Consider the following 24320-nt stretch of genomic DNA (forward strand, 5'->3'; position numbering starts at 1 on the left):
TCGTACGTGATATCCTCGATGTCCAAACTACTCAAGGTGAATACTAGGTCTAGTCTTGCTGGATCATCCTCACCTCTCACTTTGATAGTGTCTCTAACATGTTGACGCTTGAGGTTTCCCAGTACCACATCTATCATCTTGGCTCTCCATGTTTTGGGACCCCCATGGGGCTCCACGTTTTCCAAGTCAGTCTCCTTGTGATTGAAATCACCCATAACTAGTAATTTTGCTTTCCCCATGTGAGCTTTTCTGGCCACCTCGGTTAGTGTGTCTACCACTGCTGTGTTGCTCTTGTCATATTTTTCTCTTGGCCTTCTGCAGTTCTGTGGTAATTTGTACATTACTGCAATTACCACTTTATGCCCCTCAGACTGGCTTGTTCCTACTATGTAGTTCATTTTGCCCATTCCATCCATTCCTTCCATTTCCTGAAATCCCTACCAGTTATTAATGAGCAGTAAAATACTTCCTCCCCCTCTGCTCCATCTATCTTTCCTGAGGATTTGATATCCCATTAGACAGATTGCAACTGTTATCATGCTGAGTTTCGTTTCTGTGAGTGCTATTATGTCTGGGGATATCTCCTGGATTCTTTTATGACACACTTCTCATGTATTTGTTATTCCATCTGCATTTGTATACCAAACTTTCAACTTCTTTTCTAAAACTGTGGTCTGAGCGGGGGGGGGGGAATGTTGGGGTTGGGGATGCAGGAGACCTTACGAGGAACTATAGATAGTTGCTGTGGGGGTGGAGTTTGTAATGAGGTGGGTGGGGGCATTGGATATACCTGGAGGTTACCTGGAGGTTATTCCGGGGATCAACGCCCCCGCGGCCCGGTCCATGATGATCAGGGCCTGATCAACTAGGATGTTACTGCTGGCCGCACGCAGTCCAACGTACGAGCCACAGCCCGGCTGATCCGGCACTGACTTTAGGTATCTGTCCAGCTCTCTCTTGAAGGCAGCCAGGGGTTTATTGATTGCATTGGGCCTGTCCTGGTTGTAGGGTACGCTTCTGTAGGTGTTAGGTGTTTGTGAGGGAGGTTGTATTTGAACTTCCTCCTGAGTCTGGGTTCTCCTGTCCATCTCCACCTTCACCTCTCTTTCCTCCTTTCACATTTGTACCCTCTCTTTCAGCTTCTGCCTTTCTTTTCATATTCTGTCGTGGTCGAGATACACCCTCTGGTATGCTGACATGTCCTTTAGTTTTGCTTTCTCCTGCAGGATCCTGTTTCGAGCCAATTCTGCTTTGAAAATCACTTTGACTGGCCGGTTTCCTCCTCTTGCAAACCCCTCTCTTCTCAGAAAATTTGCCAGCTAGGTCATGTCATCTTCTAATGTTTTCATGATGCTTTCAATCCTTTTTTTCTCCCCTTGTCTTCTTGCTTCGTAAGTTTTCCCGTCAATTTCCTGGAGCCCATAAACAAAGACTGATCTCTCCCTTTCATTCTCCCACTGCACATCCCTATGTATCCCCTGATTCGATTTAGTTGCCTCCATTGCAGTTTTCCTTTCTTCATTCTCTTCACTATCTATTGTTCCTGGGTCCAGTGGTCTGTCATTTCCTTCTCAGCTTTCCCTGGGCACTGCTGTTGTATGTTAGGTCCTCTACATATAGCTTAGCTCTTCCATTTTCTATAGTCCCCCTCGATTGGTCCTGATGTGATCCTCTTTTTTCCTCGGGCTCCATGATGGTCTGATAGGGCCTCTGCATATAGTTTCACTCCTTTCCCTTCGTTTGTGACTGAGGTAGCAGTTTCTGATGTCATGTCCACATTGCTCTTTAGTTCTTTAGGCTGTTTCAGAATTTTCAGTTCCTCTACTAATCTTCCCCTGTGACTTGCATCTCCTACTTCCTGCTTTCTACTGCTATATTTCCCTCCATTTTCATGCTAAGCTCTTCTAACTTACTTCCTCACTCATGTTCCCTTTTCATGAGCTCTGCTACCTAATCTTCCTTTGCAGATTCATCCTCCAGTCCCCTGGTTTTCTGTCCTGCTCTCTGCCAGCCCATTTTTTTTTTTTTGGTTGCTACTGAATGGGAAACTATGCATTTCTGTGTGGTTGTTTTGTGATGTGTTTATCTCAGTGTGTGGGGGGGGGGAGAGGGAGAGGAGGAAGCTGGAGACTGGCGAAATGGGAGAGAGGTTGGGAGGGGGATAGAAGGGGGGTATATAGGGAGAGAGAGGAGTAAAGAGATGCAAAGGGGGAGAGAGAGGGGGGGAAGGAGAGGGGGAAAGAAGGAGAGGAGGGGGGAGGAGGAGGAGGGCGAGGGACAAAGGAGGATCAGGGGAGGGACTGGGAGAGAGGTGGGGGGAGAGAGTTTGTGGGGGTCTGTATGTGTGTGGGGGGGGGTAACTATACGAGTGTTGGTTTATTAAGTGTGTGAAAAGTAGTAGGTGGGATTGCACGTTACAGTGTATGAGAGTGTGTGTGGAGTCTGCCCGTGACACGTAGTCTACAGTCCTCTACCTGACCTGACTCACACCCAGCTGACCTGACCCACACCCGCCTACTAGCCTGTCGTCTTTGCTTCAACTGTCTGCTCACACTGTTCTACTATAAATTACCATTGCTATTCGTTATGGGGTACCTGATATCCTATTCTTTATCGTACTAGGAGAGTTGGGCTGCTCACTAACAGCTTGGCAGTTAATTGGAACTCACACCTAACTCCGCGACGACCATGCATAGATGAGATACTCGCGATGTAACCTGTAGCAATCTGTAGCAACCTGTAGCAGCCTGTAGCATCCCATAGATTGTCCAGCTCGATGTGATGTCCTGGCGTATATCCACGTCTGTTTCTTGTCGATATATAACCTGTTCACTGTACTTCATTCACTGGTCACACATTTCACTTTATTGTCTATCTTCGGTGACACATGGCACCGCTGCCTGGAGCACACTGCACCTGCCCACTCTGACTTCGCCACCAGACATCATTTTCTAGTTCACTTATAAAACTGTGGCTCTCCCCACACTTTTATGGCTCAGGGCAACTTGTAAATCACTTCAAGGATTGTTCACTACCCCGACACACTTAAAGACCCCTGCAGTACCTTTGGGTAGCCCTCAAAAACACTTACGTTCACAGAGCACTAAAGTTTGTGTGTGTGTGTGTGTGTGTGTACTCACCTATTTGTTCTCACCTATTTGTGGTTGCAGGGGTCGATTCACAGCTCCTGGCCCCGCCTCTTCGGTGTGTGTGTGTGTGTGTGTGTGTGTGTGTGTGTGTGTGTGTGTGTGTGTGTGTGTGTGTGTGTGTGTGTGTTTTGTGTGTGTATGTGTATGTGTGTTTTGTGAGTGTGTATGTGTATTCTTACACAGTAATCAAGCCACACTGGCATAAAACTTAATTAACGAAATACTACACTTGCTCTGGGTGAGTCACCACCCACTAACTGGGGTCTAGATAAGTTATCACCCTCTAACTGGGGTCTAGATAAGTTACCACCCACTGGGGTCTAGATAAGTTACCACCCACTGGGGTCTAGATAAATTACCATCCACTGACTGGGACATATCTAGATAAGTTAGCACCCACTAACTGGAGTCTAGATAAGTTAGCACTCACTAACTGGGGTTTAGATAAGTTAGCACCCACTAACTGGGGTCTAGATAAGTTAGCACCCACTAACTTGGGTCTAGATAAGTCACCACTCAACAACTGGGGTTTAGATAACTCACCACTCACTAACTGGGGTCTAGATAAGTCACCACCCACTGACTGGGGTCTAGATAAGTTACCACACACTGACTGGGGTCTAGATAAGTCACCACCCACTGACTGGGGTCTAGATAAGTTACCACCTACCGACTGGGGTCTAGATAAGTCACCACCTACCGACTGGGGTCTAGATAAGTCACGGCCCACTGACTGGGGTCTAGATAATGCGAGACATAATGAGGGAGGATCTTCACAAGTCTGGTCTTCTAAGTGTAGTATGTATATTTCCCCTCACAGTGTCAACTCTTGCGAGAGATTATCATCTAAATTTTAAATGCAAATGCAGGAATGTTCCAGTCTCAAGGTCAAGAACATAGTCTGATTGCAACGTGAGAGACCAGCAGGATGTCTGTTGTCAAGCTGAATGATTTCGAAGGCTTTTTAAATGAAGAGATATTCTGTTACCAGGCATTGCATGCGAGAATGTCTCCGGGAGCACCAGGAAAACAGTGATCGGTCACGCCACAATAATTGTTATCCAGGATCCAGGACTTGCTGTAGTTTAAGGCCACATAATAGGCTTTGTTATGTGGACGATGATTGCCGTCCTGTGATTTCTATACGAAGGTTGCATGAAGAATTGAAACACTTATGCAACATATGGGAATCTTTATTGAAGAAACGTTTCGCCACACAGTGGCTTCATTAGTCTTATACAAAGCAGGAGGGTATAAGGAGAGGAGGAGTTTGAGGTAATCAGTCCCTTGGCCTGGAGCAGATGTGTTCAGTCCATCAATCTTATAGAAAGTACAGCACAGGGCCGTAGCAGTGGCTTATATACTGTAGTCAGACACTGCATCATCATGGGATCTTGATACAAAGAATTCTTCAAAACTTGTCCAATCTTAGGACGAAGACCTACTTCGACTAGTGGATGGTTTCACTATGACCCCACCTCCTCCTGCTTCGTCTCACCTGACTACAGTATATAATCTACTGTTATGGCCCTGTGCTGTACTTTCTACAAGACTGACTGAATACATCGACTCCAGGCTGAGGGACTGATAACCTCAAACTTCTCCTCTCCTGATACCTTCCTGCTTTGTTTAAGACTGATGAAGCCACTGTGTGGCGAAACGTTTCTTCAATAAAGATTCCCATATGCCGCTCAAGTGTCTCATTCTTCAACTTGTCGGTTTTCTAAACTATTCATCAAGAAAGGATGCATTCGGGAGTTTATAGTGTGTTGTATAACCAGGATTCAGTGCTGTCACCCAAGCTCTTTTGTTTACTCCGGAGTAAGTAATTTATCTATCATGGAAGACAACTACTATCCCTCTTTGATACACATCGTCTCACAATACAATCAAAAAAACATTATCACTAAGACTGTAGTAGAGTTATCACCAAGACTGTTGTAGTGTTATCACCAAGACTGTTGTAGTGTTATCACCAAGACTGTTGGAGTGTTATCACCAAGACTGTTGTAGTGTTATCACCAAGACTGTTGGAGTGTTATCACCAAGACTGTTGTAGTGTTATTACCAAGACTGTTGCAGTGTTATCACCAAGACTGTTGTAGTGTTATCACTAAGACTGTTGTAGTGTTATCACTAAGACTGTTGTAGTGTTATCACTAAGACTGTAGTAGAGTTATCACCAAGACTGTTGTAGTGTTATCACCAAGACTGTTGTAGTGTTATCACTAAGACTGTTGTAGTGTTATCACTAAGACTGTTGTAGTGTTATCACTAAGACTGTTGTAGTGTTATCACTAAGACTGTTGTAGTGTTATCACTAAGACTGTTCTAGTGTTATCACTAAGACTGTTGTAGTGTTATCACTAAGACTGTTGTAGTGTTATCACCAAGACTGTTGTAGTGTTATCACCAAGACTGTTGTAGTGTTATTACCAAGACTGTTGTAGTGTTATCACCAAGACTGTTGTAGTGTTATTACCAAGACTGTTGTAGTGTTATCACCAAGACTGTTGTAGTGTTATCACCAAGACTGTGTTATTGTTATCACCAAGACTGTTGTAGTGTTATCACCAAGACTGTTGTAGTGTTATCACCAAGACTGTATTATTATCACCAAGACTGTTGTAGTGTTATCACCAAGACTGTATTATTATCACCAAGACTGTTGTAGTGTTATCACCAAGACTGTTGTAGTGTTATCACCAAGACTGTTGTAGTGTTATCACCAAGACTGTTGTAGTGTTATCACCAAGACTGTTGTAGTGTTATCACCAAGACTGTTGTAGTGTTATCACCAAGACTGTATTATTATCACCAAGACTGTTGTAGTGTTACCACCAAGACTGTTGTAGTGTTATCACCAAGACTGTTCTAGTGTTATCACCAAGACTGTAGTAGAGTTATCACCAAGACTGTATTATTATCACCAAGACTGTTGTAGTGTTAACACCAAGACTGTTGTAGTGTTATCACCAAGACTGTATTATTGTTATCACCAAGGCTGTTGTAGTGTTATCACCAAGACTGTTGTAGTGTTATCACCAAGACTGTTGTAGTGTTATCACCAAGACTGTTGTAGTGTTATCACCAAGACTGTATTATTATCACCAAGACTGTTGTAGTGTTATCACTAAGACTGTTGTAGTGTTATCACCAAGACTGTTGTAGTGTTATCACCAAGACTGTTGTAATGTTATCACCAAGACTGTTGTAGTGTTATCACTAAGACTGTTGTAGTGTTATCACCAAGACTGTTGTAATGTTATCACCAAGACTGTTGTAGTGTTATCACCTAGACTGTTGTAGTGTTATCACCAAGACTGTTGTAGTGTTATCACCAAGACTGCTGTAGTGTTATCACCAAGACTGTATTATCATCACCAAGACTGTTGTAGTGTTATCACCAAGACTGTTGTAGTGTTATCACCAAGACTGTTGTAATGTTATCACCAAGACTGTATCACCAAGACTGTTGTAATATTATCACCAAGACTGTTGTATTATTATCACCAAGACTGTTGTAGTGTTATCACCAAGACTGTTGTATTATTATCACCAAGACTGTTGTAGTGTTATCACTAAGACTGTTGTAGTGTTATCACCAAGACTGTTGTAGTGTTATCACCAAGACTGTTGTAGTGTTATCACCAAGACTGTTGTAATGTTATCACCAAGACTGTTGTAGTGTTATCACTAAGACTGTTGTAGTGTTATCACCAAGACTGTTGTATTATTATCACCAAGACTATTGTAGTGTTATTACCAAGACTGTTGTAGTGTTATCACCTAGACTGTTGTAGTGTTATCACTAAGACTGTTTTAGTGTTATCACCAAGACTGTTGTAGTGTTATCACCAAGACTGTTGTATTATTATCACCAAGACTGTTGTAGTGTTATTACCAAGACTGTTGTAGTGTTATCACCAAGACTGTTGTAGTGTTATCACCAAGACTGTTGTAGTGTTATCACCAAGACTGTTGTAGTGTTATCACCAAGACTGTTGTATTATTATCACCAAGACTGTTGTAGTGTTATTACCAAGACTGTTGTATTATTATCACCAAGACTGTTGTAGTGTTATTACCAAGACTGTTGTATTATTATCACCAAGACTGTTGTAGTGTTATCACCAAGACTGTTGTAATGTTATCACCAAGACTGTTGTATTATTATCACCAAGACTGTTGTAGTGTTATTACCAAGACTGTTGTAGTGTTATCACCAAGACTGTTGTAGAGTTATCACCAAGACTGTTGTAGTGTTATCACTAAGACTGTTGTAATGTTATCACCAAGACTGTTGTAGTGTTATTACCAAGACTGTTGTAGTGTTATCACCAAGACTGTTGTAGTGTTATTACCAAGACTGTTGTAGTGTTATTACCAAGACTGTTGTAGTGTTATTACTAAGACTGTTGTAGTGTTATCACTAAGACTGTTGTAGTGTTATCACCAAGACTGTTGTAGTGTTATCACTAAGACTGTTGTAGTGTTATCACCAAGACTGTTGTAGTGTTATCACCAAGACTGTTGTAGTGTTATCACCAAGACTGTTGTAGTGTTATCACCAAGACTGTTGTAGTGTTATCACCAAGACTGTTGTAGTGTTATCACCAAGACTGTTGTAGTGTTATCACCAAGACTGTTGTAGTGTTATCACCAAGACTGTTGTAGTGTTATCACCAAGACTGTTGTAGTGTTATCACCAAGACTGTATTATTGTTATCACCAAGACTGTTGTAGTTATCACCAAGACGGTTGTAGTGTTATCACCAAGACTGTTGTAGTGTTATCACCAAGACGGTTGTAGTGTTATCACCAAGACTGTTGTAGTAATCTCCCACTCGCCTACATTCTCTACCCATAAAGACTCTTCACTGCTTTCAATAGCCTGCCTCCTATTCCATATATTTGCAACATCTGTCACATTGCTGCCTTATCTACCCTATCATACGCCTTTGGGAAATCCATAAATGCCACAAAAACATCTTTACCCTTATCTAAATACTGTTCACCTACATGTTTCACTGTAAACACTTGGTCTACACACCCCCTACCCTTCCTAAAGCCTCCTTGTTCATCTGCAATCCTGCTCTCCGCCTTACTCATAATTCTTTCAATAATAAATCTACTAGGTACTTTTTTTTTGTTTTTTATTCGCCGGTATTCTCCCGGCCCGGGTCTTTTCCAAGTAGTGGTAACCCGGCCTTGGCTCCCTATCTGGGGAGTGTCTCGAGACTTAAGTCTCCCATGAGAGGAGGTACAAGTACCTCCTCATCTTTGGGACCAAGTGTCCCCAGGCCTAGCCACATTCCCCGCCCACACGGGGCTCGTACTTTGCCAGGTATTCTCAACAGACATATTCCCCTATAAATTTTACTCTTTTATCCCCTTTGCCTCTATACAAAGGAACTATGCATGCTCTCTGCCAATCCCTAGGTACCTTACCCTCTTCCATACATTTATTAAATAAAAGCGCAAACCTGCTTTTATCATTTCTACCTTTATCCCATCAATCACAGCTGCTTTACCCCCATTCATTCTACCCATTGCCCCACGCACTTCCCCCACACTCACAACTGCTTCTTCCTCACTCCTATAAGATGTTATCCCTCTTTGCTCTGTGCACGAAATAACAGCTTCCTTCTCATCATCAACATTTAACAATTCCTAAAAATCTTCCCTCTATCGTCCTGATACCTCTAACTCTCCGGTTAATAAGTATCCTTTCACATATTTAACTATCAAATCCATTCGTTCCCTAGGTTTTCTCAAATAATTAATCTCACTTCAAAACTTTCTTATTGATAACATCTCACCAACTCTCTCATTTGCTCTCTTTTTTCCATTGATTCACAACTCTCTTAACTTCTATTCTTCTCTCCATATACTCCTTCCATCTTGCATCACTTCTTTGTAAAAATCTCTCATATGTTAACTTTTTCTCTTACTACTCTCTTTACATTATCATTCCACCAGTCGCTCTTCTTCTCTCCTGCACCCAGTTTCCTGTAACCACAAACGTCTGCTGAACATTCTAACACTATGAACATTAAAATGGTATAAAATACCGACAGGTTGTTAGGTAAGACACATATGCAACAGTTAGGTATCTTTATTTCGAAACGTTTCGAAATAAAGATACCTAACTGTTGCATATGTGTCTTACCTAACATTCTAACACTATATTCTTAACTTACCCCATACATCTTATACCTCACTGCACATACTCACATTGGCCCATCTGTCCTTGGTGATCACTGGTGTTCCTTGCTCATGCACACCGCTTGGTGATAACTGGTGTTCCTTGCTCATGCACACCGCTTGGTGATAACTGGTGTTCCTTGCTCGTGCACACCGCTTGGTGATCACTGGTGTTCCTTGCTCATGCACACCGCTTGGTGATCACTGGTGTTCCTTGCTCGTGCACACCGCTTGGTGATCACTGGTGTTCCTTGCTCATGCACACCGCTTGGTGATCACTGGTGTTCCTTGCTCGTGCACACTGCTTGGTGATCACTGGTGTTCCTTGCTCGTGCACACTGCTTGGTGATCACTGGTGTTCCTTGCTCGTGCACACCGCTTGGTGATCGCTGGTGTTCCTTGCTCGTGCACACCGCTTGGTGATCACTGGTGTTCCTTGCTCATGCACACCGCTTGGTGATAACTGGTGTTCCTTGCTCGTGCACACCGCTTGGTGATAACTGGTGTTCCTTGCTCGTGCACACCGCTTTAGTGATAACTGGTGTTCCTTGCTCGTGCACACTGCTTGGTGGTCACTGGTGTTCCTTGCTCGTGCACACCGCTTGGTGATCACTGGTGTTCCTTGCTCGTGCACACCGCTTGGTGATAACTGGTGTTCCTTGCTCGTGCACACCGCTTGGTGATAACTGGTGTTCCTTGCTCATGCACACCGCTTGGTGGTCACTGGTGTTCCTTGCTCGTGCACACCGCTTGGTGGTCACTGGTGTTCCTTGCTCGTGCACACCGCTTGGTGGTCACTGGTGTTCCTTGCTCGTGCACACCGCTTGGTGATCACTGGTGTTCCTTGCTCGTGCACACCGCTTGGTGATCACTGGTGTTCCTTGCTCGTGCACACCGCTTGGTGGTCACTGGTGTTCCTTGCTCGTGCACACCGCTTGGTGATCACTGTTGTTCCTTGCTCGTGCACACCGCTTGGTGATCACTGGTGTTCCTTGCTCGTGCACACCGCTTGGTGATCACTGGTGTTCCTTGCTCGTGCACACCGCTTGGTGATCACTGGTGTTCCTTGCTCGTGCACACCGCTTGGTGATCACTGGTGTTCCTTGCTCGTGCACACCGCTTGGTGATCACTGGTGTTCCTTGCTCGTGCACACCGCTTGGTGATCACTGGTGTTCCTTGCTCGTGCACACCGCTTGGTGGTCACTGGTGTTCCTTGCTCGTGCACACCGCTTGGTGGTCACTGGTGTTCCTTGCTCGTGCACACCGCTTGGTGATCACTGGTGTTCCTTGCTCGTGCACACCGCTTGGTGGTCACTGGTGTTCCTTGCTCGTGCACACCGCTTGGTGATCACTGGTGTTCCTTGCTCGTGCACACCGCTTGGTGATCACTGGTGTTCCTTGCTCGTGCACGCCGCTCATGTTAATGCTGGCATCAAAGTCTCTGCTACTCCTGGCCACATAATGACCAGGAAGCTCAAGTCTAAATTAACACGAGAAGCTTAAGTTTCTTTTATTTATGACTACTGCTCTTAAAGAGCGCCGTAATGACTATGTTTGGCATAACATTATTTCGCATTAGTGTTACTTTCGGAATGCTAACACTAATATTGCAATAGTGACACTTTCGCTGGTACTTTTACAGCAGTTGCTGCTGCTGTTGTGTTGCTGATTCCACTGCTGCACAAGTAACTCTACCGCTGTTCTATTACCACCACTGATGTTCTGGTGACACTACTACTACAGTTCTGTTTGAACTGCTACTGTTCTGTTAACACGACTGTTGCACTGGTGACACTACTACTACAGTTCTGTTTGAACTGCTACTGTTCTGTTAACACGACTGTTACACTGGTGACACTACTACAGTGCTGTTTGAACTGTTCCTTTTCTGTTAACACTACTGTTGTACTGGTGACACTACTACTACAGTTCTGTTTGAACTGTTACTGTTCTTTTAATACGACTGTTGCACTGGTGACAAGACTACTGTATTAGTGACACTATTAATGTATTGGTAACAATAATTCTTTAGTTGTGATACAACTGCTATATTGGTGATACTACTACTGTTCAGGTGACAAGTTTGCAGTACATAAGAACATAAGAACGAAGGAACACTACAGAAGGCCTACTGGCCCATGCGAGGCAGGTCCAAGTCTCCTACCGGCTTAAGCCAATGCACCCAACCTAGTCAGGTCAGGTCACATTGACTTAAGGGAGGAACACGGCAACCGACCTGGTAGCACAAGCTATTAGGTCCAACTCACACCCACCCACATCCACTCATGTATTTATCCAACCTATTTTTAAAGCTACACAACGTTCTGGCCTCTATAACTGTACTCGGGAGTTTGTTCCACTCATCCACGACTCTATTACCAAACCAGTACTTTCCTATATCCTTCCTGAATCTGAATTTTTCCAACTTAAAACCATTGCTGCGAGTCCTGTCTAGGCTAGATATTTTCAGCACACTATTTACATCCCCTTTATTTATTCCTGTCTTCCATTTATACACCTCAATCATATCCCCCCTAATTCTACGTCTTTCTAGAGAGTGCAGATTCAGGGCCCTTAGTCTATCCTCATAGGGAAGGTTTCTGATACATGGGATCAACTTTGTCATCCTCCTTTGTACATTTTCCAGAGAATTTATATCCATTCTGTAATACGGTGACCAAAACTGTGCAGCATAATCTAAATGAGGCCTAACCAAGGATGTATAGAGTTGAAGAACAACCTGAGGATTCCTATTATTTATGCTTCTTGATATGAAGCCAAGGATTCTATTAGCTTTATTGCGAACACTTATGCACTGTTGTCTTGGTTTCAGATTACTGCTAACCAGAACTCCTAAATCTTTTTCGCAATCCGTAATATTAAGATCTACATTATTTAGTTTATATGTGGCATGGTTATTGTCCTGTCCAACATTTAGAACTTTGCATTTGTCTATATTAAACTGTATCTGCCACTTCTCCGACCACTGCATCAGTCTATTCAAATCTTCCTGGAGTGCTCGAATGTCCTCGTCAGAATGAATTCGACGGCCTATTTTGGTGTCATCGGCAAACTTGCCGATGTCGCTCTTTATGCCCTCATCTATGTCGTTTATGTAGATTGTGAACAGCAGGGGGCCCAACATTGACCCCTGTGGAACACCGCTCGTGACGCTTCCCCACTCTGATTTCTCCCCATTTATGCAAACTCTCTGCTGCCTATTTGTCAACCATGCCTCTATCCAGGAAAAAATTTCTCCTCCTATTCCATGTGCCTTAATTTTCCTCAATAGTCTCTGATGTGGGACCCTGTCAAAAGCCTTACTGAAGTCCATATACACAATATCATATTCATTACCATGATCTACCTCCTCAAATACCTTAGTGAAAAAAGTTAATAAATTCGTAAGGCAGGAACGCCCCTTTGTAAAACCATGCTGAGATTCGTTGATTAATTTATGCTTTTCAAGGTGGCTACAAACTGCCTCGGCAATTATTGATTCCATAAATTTTCCCACTATGGAGGTTAGGCTTATTGGTCTGTAGTTCGAAGCTAAGGACCTGTCACCTGTTTTGAAAATAGGTATCACATTTGCCATTTTCCACTTATCTGGCACCATGCTAGTTTGTAGTGATATGTTGAAAAGATTAGCCAAAGGTGTGCTAAGCTCCTCTTTACATTCCTTTAGAACCCTTGCATACAGTTCATCAGGGCCTGGGGATTTGTTAGGTTTTAATTTATCTATTTGCCTAAGGACCATGTCACTTGTGACCCTAATCGTGCACAGTTTATTATCGTCCTGTTCTACATAATTTATCATTACTGGAATATCGCTGGTATCCTCCTGTGTAAAAACTGAGAGGAAGTATGTGTTAAAAATTCTACACATTTCCTTATCACTGTCCGTGAGCTGACCCGAGGAACTTTTGAGTGGGCCTATCTTGTCCCTGATCTTACTTCTGTATACCTGAAAGAATCCTTTTGGGTTAGTCTTCGATTCTCTTGCAACTTTAACCTCATAATCTCTTTTTGCTTTTCTAATTCCCTTTTTTATTTCTCTCTTTAACTGAATATATCGATTTCTTAATTGCCCCTCTCCTCTTTTGATTTGCCTATATATGCCTCTCTTTTGACCAATCAGATATTTTAATCTATTGTTCATCCATTTAAGATCATTTTTGCTTGATCTGATTTCCCTATTTGGAACATAATTTGACTGAGCAGCTAGAACTATGCCCTGGAAAGCATCATATCGGCAACCATCACCACCTACCTGACCCTTAGTCAGGTCATTCCAGTTCAGCCCACCTAAGTAATTTTTCAGTCCTATGAAATCAGCCAAGCGAAAGTCAGGGACGGAGACTTGATTGCCATTATTAGGGGAATTCCATGATATATTAAAACTGAGTGATTTGTGATCACTTTCCCCAAGCTCATCATTAACCTCAAGATTATTAATTAGTGTTTCCCTACTGGCAAGAACCAAGTCAAGGAGGTTATTTCCCCTAGTTGGCTCTGTCACAAACTGTTTTAAAAAACAATCCTGGATCGTATCAAGAAAGTCATCTGACTCTAAATTTCCTGTCAAATTGCTCCAGTCAATCTGTCTATAGTTGAAATCTCCCATTAGCACAACATTTTCATGTGTAGATGCCTTACGAATTTCGTCCCATAGAAGTTTACTGCACTCCCTATCAAGATTTGGGGCCCTGTAAATCACACCCAAAATCAGTTTTTCTCGGCCCTCGAGAAGCTGTAACCAAACAGATTCAGTGGCTGACGCTTCTAATTTAATATCTTGTCTAACAAAACAATTTAAATTGTCTCTGACATACATCGCTACTTCACCACCTTTCCTGTTGACCCTGTCAGTGTGGAATAATATATAGCCTTGTATGTGACATTCAGAGGGCATCTCTCTATCTTTCAGATTGAGCCAGGTCTCTGTTATAGCAATAATATCTATGTTTCCTGCACTTGCAATTAATCTTAGCTCATCTATCTTATTTCTTACACTCCTATTAGTATAGTAAACCTTAAGGGAGCTAGTCCCTTGCTGCCCTCTGCTGTCCCCCTTTGTTTGCTGACCTGATCTATTGTCTTCATTTATAACTTCATGCTGAATGCCTTTTATACATTTACTGTTTCCAACCCTAGTGTTGCAACCTGCTTGCTTCCCACACACACCCATACCTCTATCTTCCATCAGTTTAAAATCATAGGCATTTCACCAATGGCCTTCTCAATCGAGTCTGCAAGTGCTACCACCCCTGCCCCAGAGAGATGTACCCCATCCCTTGCATACATATCATGTTTGCCATAAAAGTTGTTCCAGTTGTCAATGAATGGGATTGCAAGTTCCTTGCAGTATCTGTCTAGCCAGCAATTTACACCAATTGCCCTAGACAACCATTCATTTCCTACTCCCCTTCGGCAAGATGCTACATATGATTGGGATCCCTCCCTTAGACTTAATGAAATCTATAGCTGACCTGTACTTATCTAGCAGCTCTTCTCTCCTACCCTTTCCAATATCATTTCCACCAGCACTGAGACAGATAATGGGCTTGTTCCCATTACCTGACATGATATTATCCAGCCTGTTGACAATGTCCCCAACACCAGCTCCAGGGAAGCACACTCTATCTCTCATCTTCTTATTCCTATTACAAAAAGCACGGTCAGTATATCTTACCTGAGAGTCACCAACCACAAGAATGCGCTTACCTCCATTAGCAGGGGCAGTAGTACCCTTACCTTCACTGGCCACTGAAGTACATTCATCCTGAAGAACAGAGAAGCGATTTCCTACCTTCAGATCTTCACTCTTAACTTTCCTTACTCTGATGCGCCTCCCATTACTGTGAACCACTCGCCGCTTGTAGCAGGTGCTGGGCTGCACCTCACTGCTGGTAGCCGTTGCTACCTCCCCACCTACAGCCTCCTCACAGCGAGAGACAGACTGCACCTCACTGCTAGAAGCCTCATTCCCCACAACTCCAGCCACCTCACACTCTCTCCCAGACCCATTGAGGTGGACCTTCAGCCTCCTAATCTCCTCCTGGAGAAGCAAGACCTCCTCCTTCAACTCTCCAACCTCAATTTTTAAAACACTGCAGAAGCAAGCCATGCTTTGTAACCATCCACGCTAATCCCCAAAGCAGCTCAGGGTCTGTGACCTCACGTGACGACTGACCACTGACCACTGACGACTGACCACTGACCACTGACGACTGACCACTGACATCATTGCTTCACTGGTGACATACTGTCGAACTGGGAGTTAGGGTTATGTCAGATATTCGGCATACGTTGGCAGGGTTATGAGGCTCATTCATGAGAAAAATTTTTTGGATTGTCTATCTTTAGACTGATTAGTGGCTCGCTGAACAATGAGTCATATTGAGATTTCAGTATCTCACTCATTTCTTTGTTGTCTGTGTAGGATCCGTCTTGTCTGAGCAGAGGGATGACTTCGAGAGCGTATAACTGTAGGGTGAGGAAGGCGGAATAAAGGTAGTCCTCGAAGAGGTTGGAGGAAGGGGGTAAAGGAGGTTTTGTAGGGGAGGGGCTTCGACTTCTAACAAGCTTGTGTGAGCGTGTTAGATAGGAGTAAATGGAGACGAATGATTTTTGGGACCTGACGAGCTGTTGGAGTGTGAGGAGGGTAATATTTTTTGAAGGGATTCAGGGAAACTGGATAGCCGGACTTGAATGGGAAATGGGAAGTACAATGCCTGCACTTTAAAGGAGGCGTTTGGGATATTGGCAGTTTAGGTTATTATTAGAATCAAGGGGGAAGCTCCAAACCCATACGATTATATAGCGCCTGTGGGGAAGATGTAGAAGTATTCAGGCTTAATTCAGGAAACTGGAGCACAGATCCAATTCCCTAAATCAAGAGCTCCTCAAAAGCGTCAAGGAACCTCCCTTGAGGGGGATACAGGTTGGATGGACTTATGAACTGTCGCATCTGAGCACCTCTGCAATGACAGTGATTGGAAATAAATGGCATAAAATACCGACACAATGGAAATAGAAACATACATGCTGTATAATGTGATCCTTTATTGACAACGTTTCGCCCACAGTGTGGGCTTTTTCAAGCCTGGGTGGAAGGTACGACAGTATTCATAGTCAGGTTCAGAATGTTGGGTCAGGTGGAGAATGCTATATGTGATCTACCTGGAGTTTACCTGGAGAGAGTTCCGGGGGTCAACGCCCCCGCGGAACTCTCTCCAGGTAAACTCCAGGTAGATCACATGCAGCATTCTCCACCTGACCCAACATTCTGAACCTGAGTGGGGTTATAGAGTCTAAAATCTTGGGTATCTTGGAAGAGAGACTGGATAAATATATGAGTAGACCTTCTGCAGTGTTCCTCCATTCCTATGTTCTTATGTGGGATAGCGATGAAGAAGTTTCTTGGCAAGTGGTTCAGTTATGTTATAGAAGCCATTGTCCTGGTTGAAGTTGCCGGATATAGAGATAAGCGATGATTCCAGGATTCTTTGGTATTGAGTGTTGTCTTCTGTGGCGATAAGTCTTGAGTTTCTGTAGTTTATTAAATGGTTGTGTGAATTACGGTGTTGTACACAGGCATTCATTGGATCGTCAGATCTGTTTGCGTATTGGTGTTGTAAAATACGTGTTTGGAGGTCTCTTGATGTTTCGCCCACGTATAATTTGTTGCAGTCATTACAAGGGATTATGTATACTCCTGCAGAGGATGGAAGGTTGTCCTGTCTATTGCTGTTCTTGATGGTCGTGGTTGTGGAGGTAGATACTTGGAATGAGGCACTGGAAAAGATGTGTTTGGCAATGGAATTGGTGGGGAGGACTATGTATCTCTTCTCTGGGTGTGTTGAAGATGTTTAATGCCCGTCGTCTGCAGTCTTTGATGAAGTGACGAGGATAGTGAAGTTTGGAAAATACTTGTTCAATTATAGTGCATTCTTCCTCTAGGTACTCATTGTTGCAGATTCTGAGTGCGTGCAATAAAAAGCCTGTAATTTCACCACGTTTATGTGATGAATGGTTTTGAAAACCGACAAGTTGAAGAATTGAGACACTTGTGCAACATACTGGCATCTTTATTGAAGAAACGTTTCGCCACACAGTGGCTTCATCGGTCCAATACAAAGTGGAAATGGGTAAGGAGAGGAGAAGTTTGAGGTAATCAGTCCCTCAACCTGGAATCGATGTGTTCAGTCCATCACTCTTGTAGGAAGTGCAGCAAAGGGCTAGAGAGGTGACTTATATACTGCAGTCAGATGAGTCGAAACAGGAGGAGGCGGGATCACAGTGGGACCTGCCACTAGTGTAACTAGATCATGTCAAAAGGTTGAACAAGCGTTGAAGTCTTTCTATTAAGATCCCATGATGTTGCAGTGTCTTACAGATGTGATGAATGGTTTTGAAAACCGACAAATGATTACCTCAAACTCCTCCTCTTCTTGCCCATTTCTACTTTGTATTGGACTGATAAAGCCATTGTGTGGCGAAACGTTTCTTCAATAAAGATTCCCATATGTTGCACAAGTGTCTCAATTCTTTACACTACGTTTAATTTTGGTGTCGTGGTGAGAGTGGAAGTGGAGAGTGGAAGTTTTGGTTGGTGGGTTTTCGATAGACTTTAAAACGAAGTTCATGGTCAGCTTTAAAGAGAAGAACATCAAGGAAAGGAAGAGTGTTGTCGACTTTTTCTTCAAGTGTGAATTGGATTGAAGGCTCAACCTGGTTGAACTTGTTTTGGAGAGCTTGAACGTTGAAGCGATTAGGAGTTATGAGGAGAATATCGTCAACATAACGGAGCCAGGTGACAGACGAAGGAATAATGGTGGAGAAACGTTCGGCTTCAAGATGTTCCATGTATAGGTTCGCCAGGACCGCACTGAGTGGCGAACCCATGGGTAGTCCAAAAGTCTGCTGAAAGAGGTGCTTTTCGAAAGAGAAACACGTAAAGCCAATACATAGTTCAACAAGGTCGATGAAATCGCTGGCTGGAATAGGAAGATCAAGTGAATCGTCAATTTTCCTACGGAAGAGATCGATGGCTTGTGTAGTAGGTACTTTAGTGAATAGGGAAGTCACGTCAAGGCTAGAAAGTTTGTTGTTTCTGATGTTGATGTAGCGAATGCGATTGAGAAGGTTACTTGAGTGTTTGAGATGTGCTGGACTGATGGTGCCCAAGAGTTTTGAGAGGTGTTTTGCGAGAATTTCTGAGAATTGAGGAGCACTGCCTATTCCCGAAGATTTTGGCTTCAATGGGACACCAGGTTTGTGAGTTTTTGGCAGGCCATACATTCTGGCAGGTCTGGGGTTGCTGGGTTTGGTGTGCAGAAGTTTCTTTCCTTGTTCTGAGTCCCTCAGAATGCGGCGAATCCTTTGAAGAAATGTTTTAGTAAGGTTGTCCACTTGGTTAGTTGTGAGAGGTTTGTAGGTATCTGGGTTATTAAGTAGATTGAGTATTTTGTTCCTGTGATCGTCAATGTTCATGATAACAACACCACCTCCTTTATCAGCGGTGGTACCTTCCACCCAGGTAGATCTGTTTGAGACTTGAAAAAGCCCACTGTGTGGGGGAAACGTTGTCAATAAGGATCACATTATACTGCATATGTGTTTATATTTCCAAAGACAGTGATTATGAATGAGTGAGGTGAAAGTGTCGAATGATAATAAAAGTATTTTCTTTTGGGGGATTTTCTTTCATTTTGAGTCACCCTGCCTCGGGGGGATACGGCCAACTTGAAAAAAAAAATATATTCATGTATAATGCTATGGGCACTTCATATATAAGGTATGCATTAATACTCTTTTGAATATGAACCATCTGGTACATTACTATAATATGGTGTGATATAATTGTGTAGGTGCATGTGACCGTGAATGCTCGGTATGTGCTCAGATTGACTCAACGTAGATTCATTCATTCGTTAGAGGTTTGCCGGTACTTCCGGCCCGGGTCTTCTCCATATGGTGACCCGGCTGTGGCCCCCGGTTGGGGGTGTCGTTCATCTTCTTTCTTCTGTCTTCTTTCTTGGGCCCTCCGGCTGGAGGGTCTCAACATAGAATGTGACTGCCAGCAACAAGTTCCTAGATAAGTTAACTGCTGGATCATCGAGGGAATCAAACAAATTGTTTGAACAGTATAACGACCAATTCGCCAAACATTAGTAATGCTCGAAACAGCAGGGAAGAGCACAGCATCAGACAAGGAATCAAGGAGACCAAAACGACTCTAACTGTGGATCTTCGTCAGATACTCCACAAAAGGCATAAATCTCCCATATTATTGAAACTGAGTTCAGTAATTCCAATTTACGACTACAACAGAGCATAGATACCAGAACAATGCAGGTCGACAGCTGAACACATGACCAGAGATGTAGAGAACGTTTCACGACATTCAGCCTCTGAAAACATCAAATTGTATTAAGTCTAAATAATACTCTGTGAAATGAAATGCACAGAGTTACGAAAAATATCGATGACTCACGAAATAGTAATGACACGACTGCAAACAAACCATACCATGGGCGGGATTTGAACCCGCGGTCAGAGTGGGGTATGGTTTACGAAATGAATGTCTTGGCTCACCAACTGCAGCATTCTCCACTAAAATAGTTTAGGAGACAGCTTTCTCCTAGTCATTGCGGAGATGAGGTGTTTCCTTTGTGAGGAACAGCCAGAGAAAGGGAGTCAAGTCCAGCAGATACATATATCGTCGGGTAACTTGTACCAGCTTACCCCTGGCACAAACTGCAAAACAAGTGGGCAGGTGGTTTGCAGCACTGGTAACCAATCAAAACTCTCCTTCACCGAGCACAATGAAAGGTGTAGTTGTTACATCCTACCTACGTATATAAGTTAAAAATATAAGTTAGGGTATAAAGCAGGAAATTTTTGTGTTTAGTTATTAAGGGAAAAATCAGCAATATTTATGGCTTTCATTTATCTGAGGACGCTACACAATTGAATCAAATCTGAATCTCCTATAGAACAGTTTTTCTATGCAGGATATTACAATTTTCAAAGTGCATAAAAATTCTCCCAGTCATAACGAACGAATAATTATGATTTTTTATGGACATTTTATATAGCCTGGCGCACTGTTAAAATTATTTTCAAGTTTGCTGTTTTTTTCTTTCTGTTTCCCAAATGTTCTCAAAAATTATAATCATTAGTTATGTAAACACATGCAATATGGATGTTTAGAATCCAAATATTTCTATCACCTCTAAGTGGAAAATTTTGTTACCCACATAATATAGTTTTTGCAAGTTTCCCACTAACGTTTTCTCTTATAACAAGATGGTGACAGAGAATTTTGCCTGTACCACTATTTTGCAATTTCACCGATATTTTGGGATTTTGAAGCTCATTGGGTATCTTCGGAGTCATGAGATGTACATGTGACCCATAGTCTGTCAATGTTGGGTTTAAAGCCAACTAACTACATGACCCCAGTGGAAATAAGTCATTTTGACTTTTTTGGGGAATGTTCTCAAGTAGTAAAAAGTAACTTAATTACTAAGGCATCCTAATTGCATAATTTAATGGGAACGAAACCATCACAGTTTCAAATAATTTGTTATATGTGAGAGGTAATCTTGCCTGATTGTTGAGCGCATATATATATATATATATATATATATATATATATATATATATATATATATATATATATATATATATATATATATATATATATATGTGGAAAATTTTATAGGGGTGATTACTTGTACATACCTCAACATTACATGCATACGAGTAATCTCCTTGGAAGACAACAACTATATTGTTTACCGTAGTCACCCGTGTAGACATGTGAGAAAACTTAACCACCTCTGGTCACTGCAGGTGGCCCCTCGACCCTCACAATCTTATCCATATCTATCCGAGACTAGTATAAATTGGGTAGCACCCTCAAGTACGGCACTACTAATTAATTGTGGACTGTATAAATTATATTAGTTTAACTGAATGAAGGGGGGGGGTGTAGGTTACACATGGATATATCCATCAAGGAAAAACACTTGTACATAATCCCACCACCTACCAGATATTCTCTGGTGGTTAATTGATGTGGCTGGATCACCCATAACCTATCCAATTAAAACATACCTAACTGGCCAGTATCAGTCTGCTATAACTAGAAGAGTTACTTAACTGTGGGTGATTGATACTCCTTATTTCCTCCATTCACCATCTCATTTCGATGTCCTGCTACACCGACACGGTTCTTATTCCAGCAGGACGAGGTATCCGTTGGTTTGTCCCGGTTTAGAAGTCGTGACTCAATGAACTTCACTTTCCTCGTGACGGGAACAACGTGGTCTAGCATGTTCACTCGGAGCAAGGCAACGATTTAATGTCTCATAATTATTATACACATTAGAGATCACTCCATTAAGATCTGAGACCGATGAGCGATGATTAAACCAAGGGTAATTTTCCTCGGGACACAGTCCATGGCGATGCGCCAGTCACCCGGTCCTACCCTTATTCACTCATTTTACCACTCTATTGCGGTGGTCCCGTAAATCACGTTCCCTCACTCTCCACCAGGAACAGTTACGACACTTCCTATTATGAAATGAGGCCCATATTAATCCTTAGGCCGTCGTGAACGCCAATTTCCTGGTTCCATGCTTTCCCAGCCTCCTCACTACATACAAAACACTCCCGCCTCTCCCATGCCCCGAGTCGACCTCTACCCCCGCACATCTGCGCATGCGCAAAGGGAACTCTTGGTTCTATCCTATTGTCAAATACATTTTTGACTCATATCGACACATTAAACACCTATTAGGCACTATAGCTTTGGAAGATTAAAATATTTTCCACGTATATATATTATATATATATATATATATATATATATATATTATATATATATATATTATATATATATATATATATATATATATGTCATGCCGAATAGGCAGAACTTGCGATCTTGGCTTAAATAGCAATGCTCATCTTGCCATATAGGACAAGCGAAAATTTGTGTATGCAATAATTTCGCCAAAATCATTCTGAACCTAACGAAAAAAAATATATTTCGCTGTGTTTGTTTAGTATTAAATTGTTGTAATCAAATCTGAAATTTATTTTGTTGGGTTATGCTAAAATAAATTGCTCTTGTTATAATAAGGTTAGGTAAGTTTTCTAAGTTTCGTTTGGTGCAAAGTTATAAATTTTTACATTAACATTAATGAAAAAAATATATCTTTAAACGTATGAGAGAAAATTTTAGAAAGGACACATAGCATTTCTGCTCCCTCTTTAAGGACCCATGGGGAGATGTCCGGTCCTATTGCCTTTGAGGTATCAAGGTCACTTAGCACCTTCTTCACCTCCTCCTCAGTTGTGTGTATGTCAGCCAGCACTTGTTGGTGTCCCCCTCTGTCCTGTCTTCCCAGAGTCCTTCCTGTCTCCACTGTGAATACTTCCTTAAATCTCTTGTTGAGCTCCTCGCATATCTCTTGATCGTTTCTTGTGAGTTCCCCACCTTCTTTCCTCAGCTTGATCACCTGGTCTTTGACTGTTGTCTTTCTCCTAATGTGGCTATACAGCAGTTTCAGGTCAGACTTGACTTTTGATGCTATGTCGTTTTCATACTGTCTCTTGGCCTCCCTCCTTATCTGTGCATACTCGTTTCTGGCTCTTCGACTGATCTCCTAATTTTCCTGTATCCTTTGCCTTCTGTACCTCTTCCATTCTCTAATGCACTTAGTTTTTGCCTCCCTACACCTTCGGGTAAACCAAGGACTCACTTTGGTCTTCCCATTAATTCTGTTGCCCTTGGGAACAAACCTTTCCTCTGCCTCCTTTCATTTTGTTGTTACGTATTCCATCATTTCGTTTACTGACTTTCCTACCAGTTCTCTGTCCCACTGAACCTCCTGCAGGAAGTTCCTCATACCTGCGTAGTCCCCCCTTTTATAGTTTGGCTTTTCCCAATCTACTTCTGTTACCCTCTCCACTTGCAGCTCTACTATGTAATCAAAAATCAGAACCACGTGAGAGCTAGCTCCAAGGGGCCTCTCATATGTGAAGTCCTCAATGTCTGAGCTGATCAGGGTGAACACAAAGTACAATCTTGCTGGTTCATCCTCCCCTCTCTCTCTGGTGGTGTCCCTGAAGTGCTGGTGCATGAGGTTTTCCAGTACCACATCCATCATCATGGGTCTCCATGTGTCAGGACCCCCGTGAGGCTCCAGTCAATCTCCCTGTGGTTGAAATCACCCGTAACCAGTAACTTTGCTTTGCACGGTTGAGCTCTTCGTGCCACCTCAGCCAGTGTGTCCACCGTCGCTCTGTTGTTCTCTACATATTCCTCTCTTGGCCTCCTGCAGTTCTGTGGTGGGTTATACATCACTGCAATGACTACCTTATGTTCCCCAGACTGAATTGTAGCTACTACATAGCCCCTTTCTCCCATCTCGCCCATGCCTTCCATTTCCTCAAAACCTCATCGATTTTTTAAGAGTAGTGCAACCCCTCCTCCCCCTCTGCTCCTTCTGTCTTTCCTCAGGATTTGCTATCCCGGTGGGAAGACTGCGTCTGTTAGTGTCTCAGTGAGTATCGTTTCTGTGACTGCTATGATGTCTTGGAACTTCTCATTGATTCTTTCAAGCCACTCCTCATATTTATTTGTTAGTCCAACTGCATTCGTGTACCACATCTTCAACTTCTTATCTATCACGGTAGTCGTGGGAAAATATTGGAGTTGGGGGGAGTGGGAACCCTGGAGGGGGCATATGGGGGTTTACAGTGTGTGTGGGGTTTGTGTTGGGGTGGGTGAGGGCAGAGTGCCCTTGGGGAGCTGCTGTAGGGGTGTAGTTTGTGGAGGGAACAGTGTGTGGGTTTTGGTTTAGATTGGTCAGTTGCTTTGGGGTTGTCGTGGTTGGAGTCCTTCTGCGGGTGTTTCTGTAAGGTGTGTTTGCCCTTCC

The sequence above is a fragment of the Cherax quadricarinatus genome, chromosome 77, assembly GCF_038502225.1.
Source record: "Cherax quadricarinatus isolate ZL_2023a chromosome 77, ASM3850222v1, whole genome shotgun sequence".
In the NCBI taxonomy this organism is placed as follows: Eukaryota; Metazoa; Arthropoda; class Malacostraca; order Decapoda; family Parastacidae; genus Cherax; species Cherax quadricarinatus.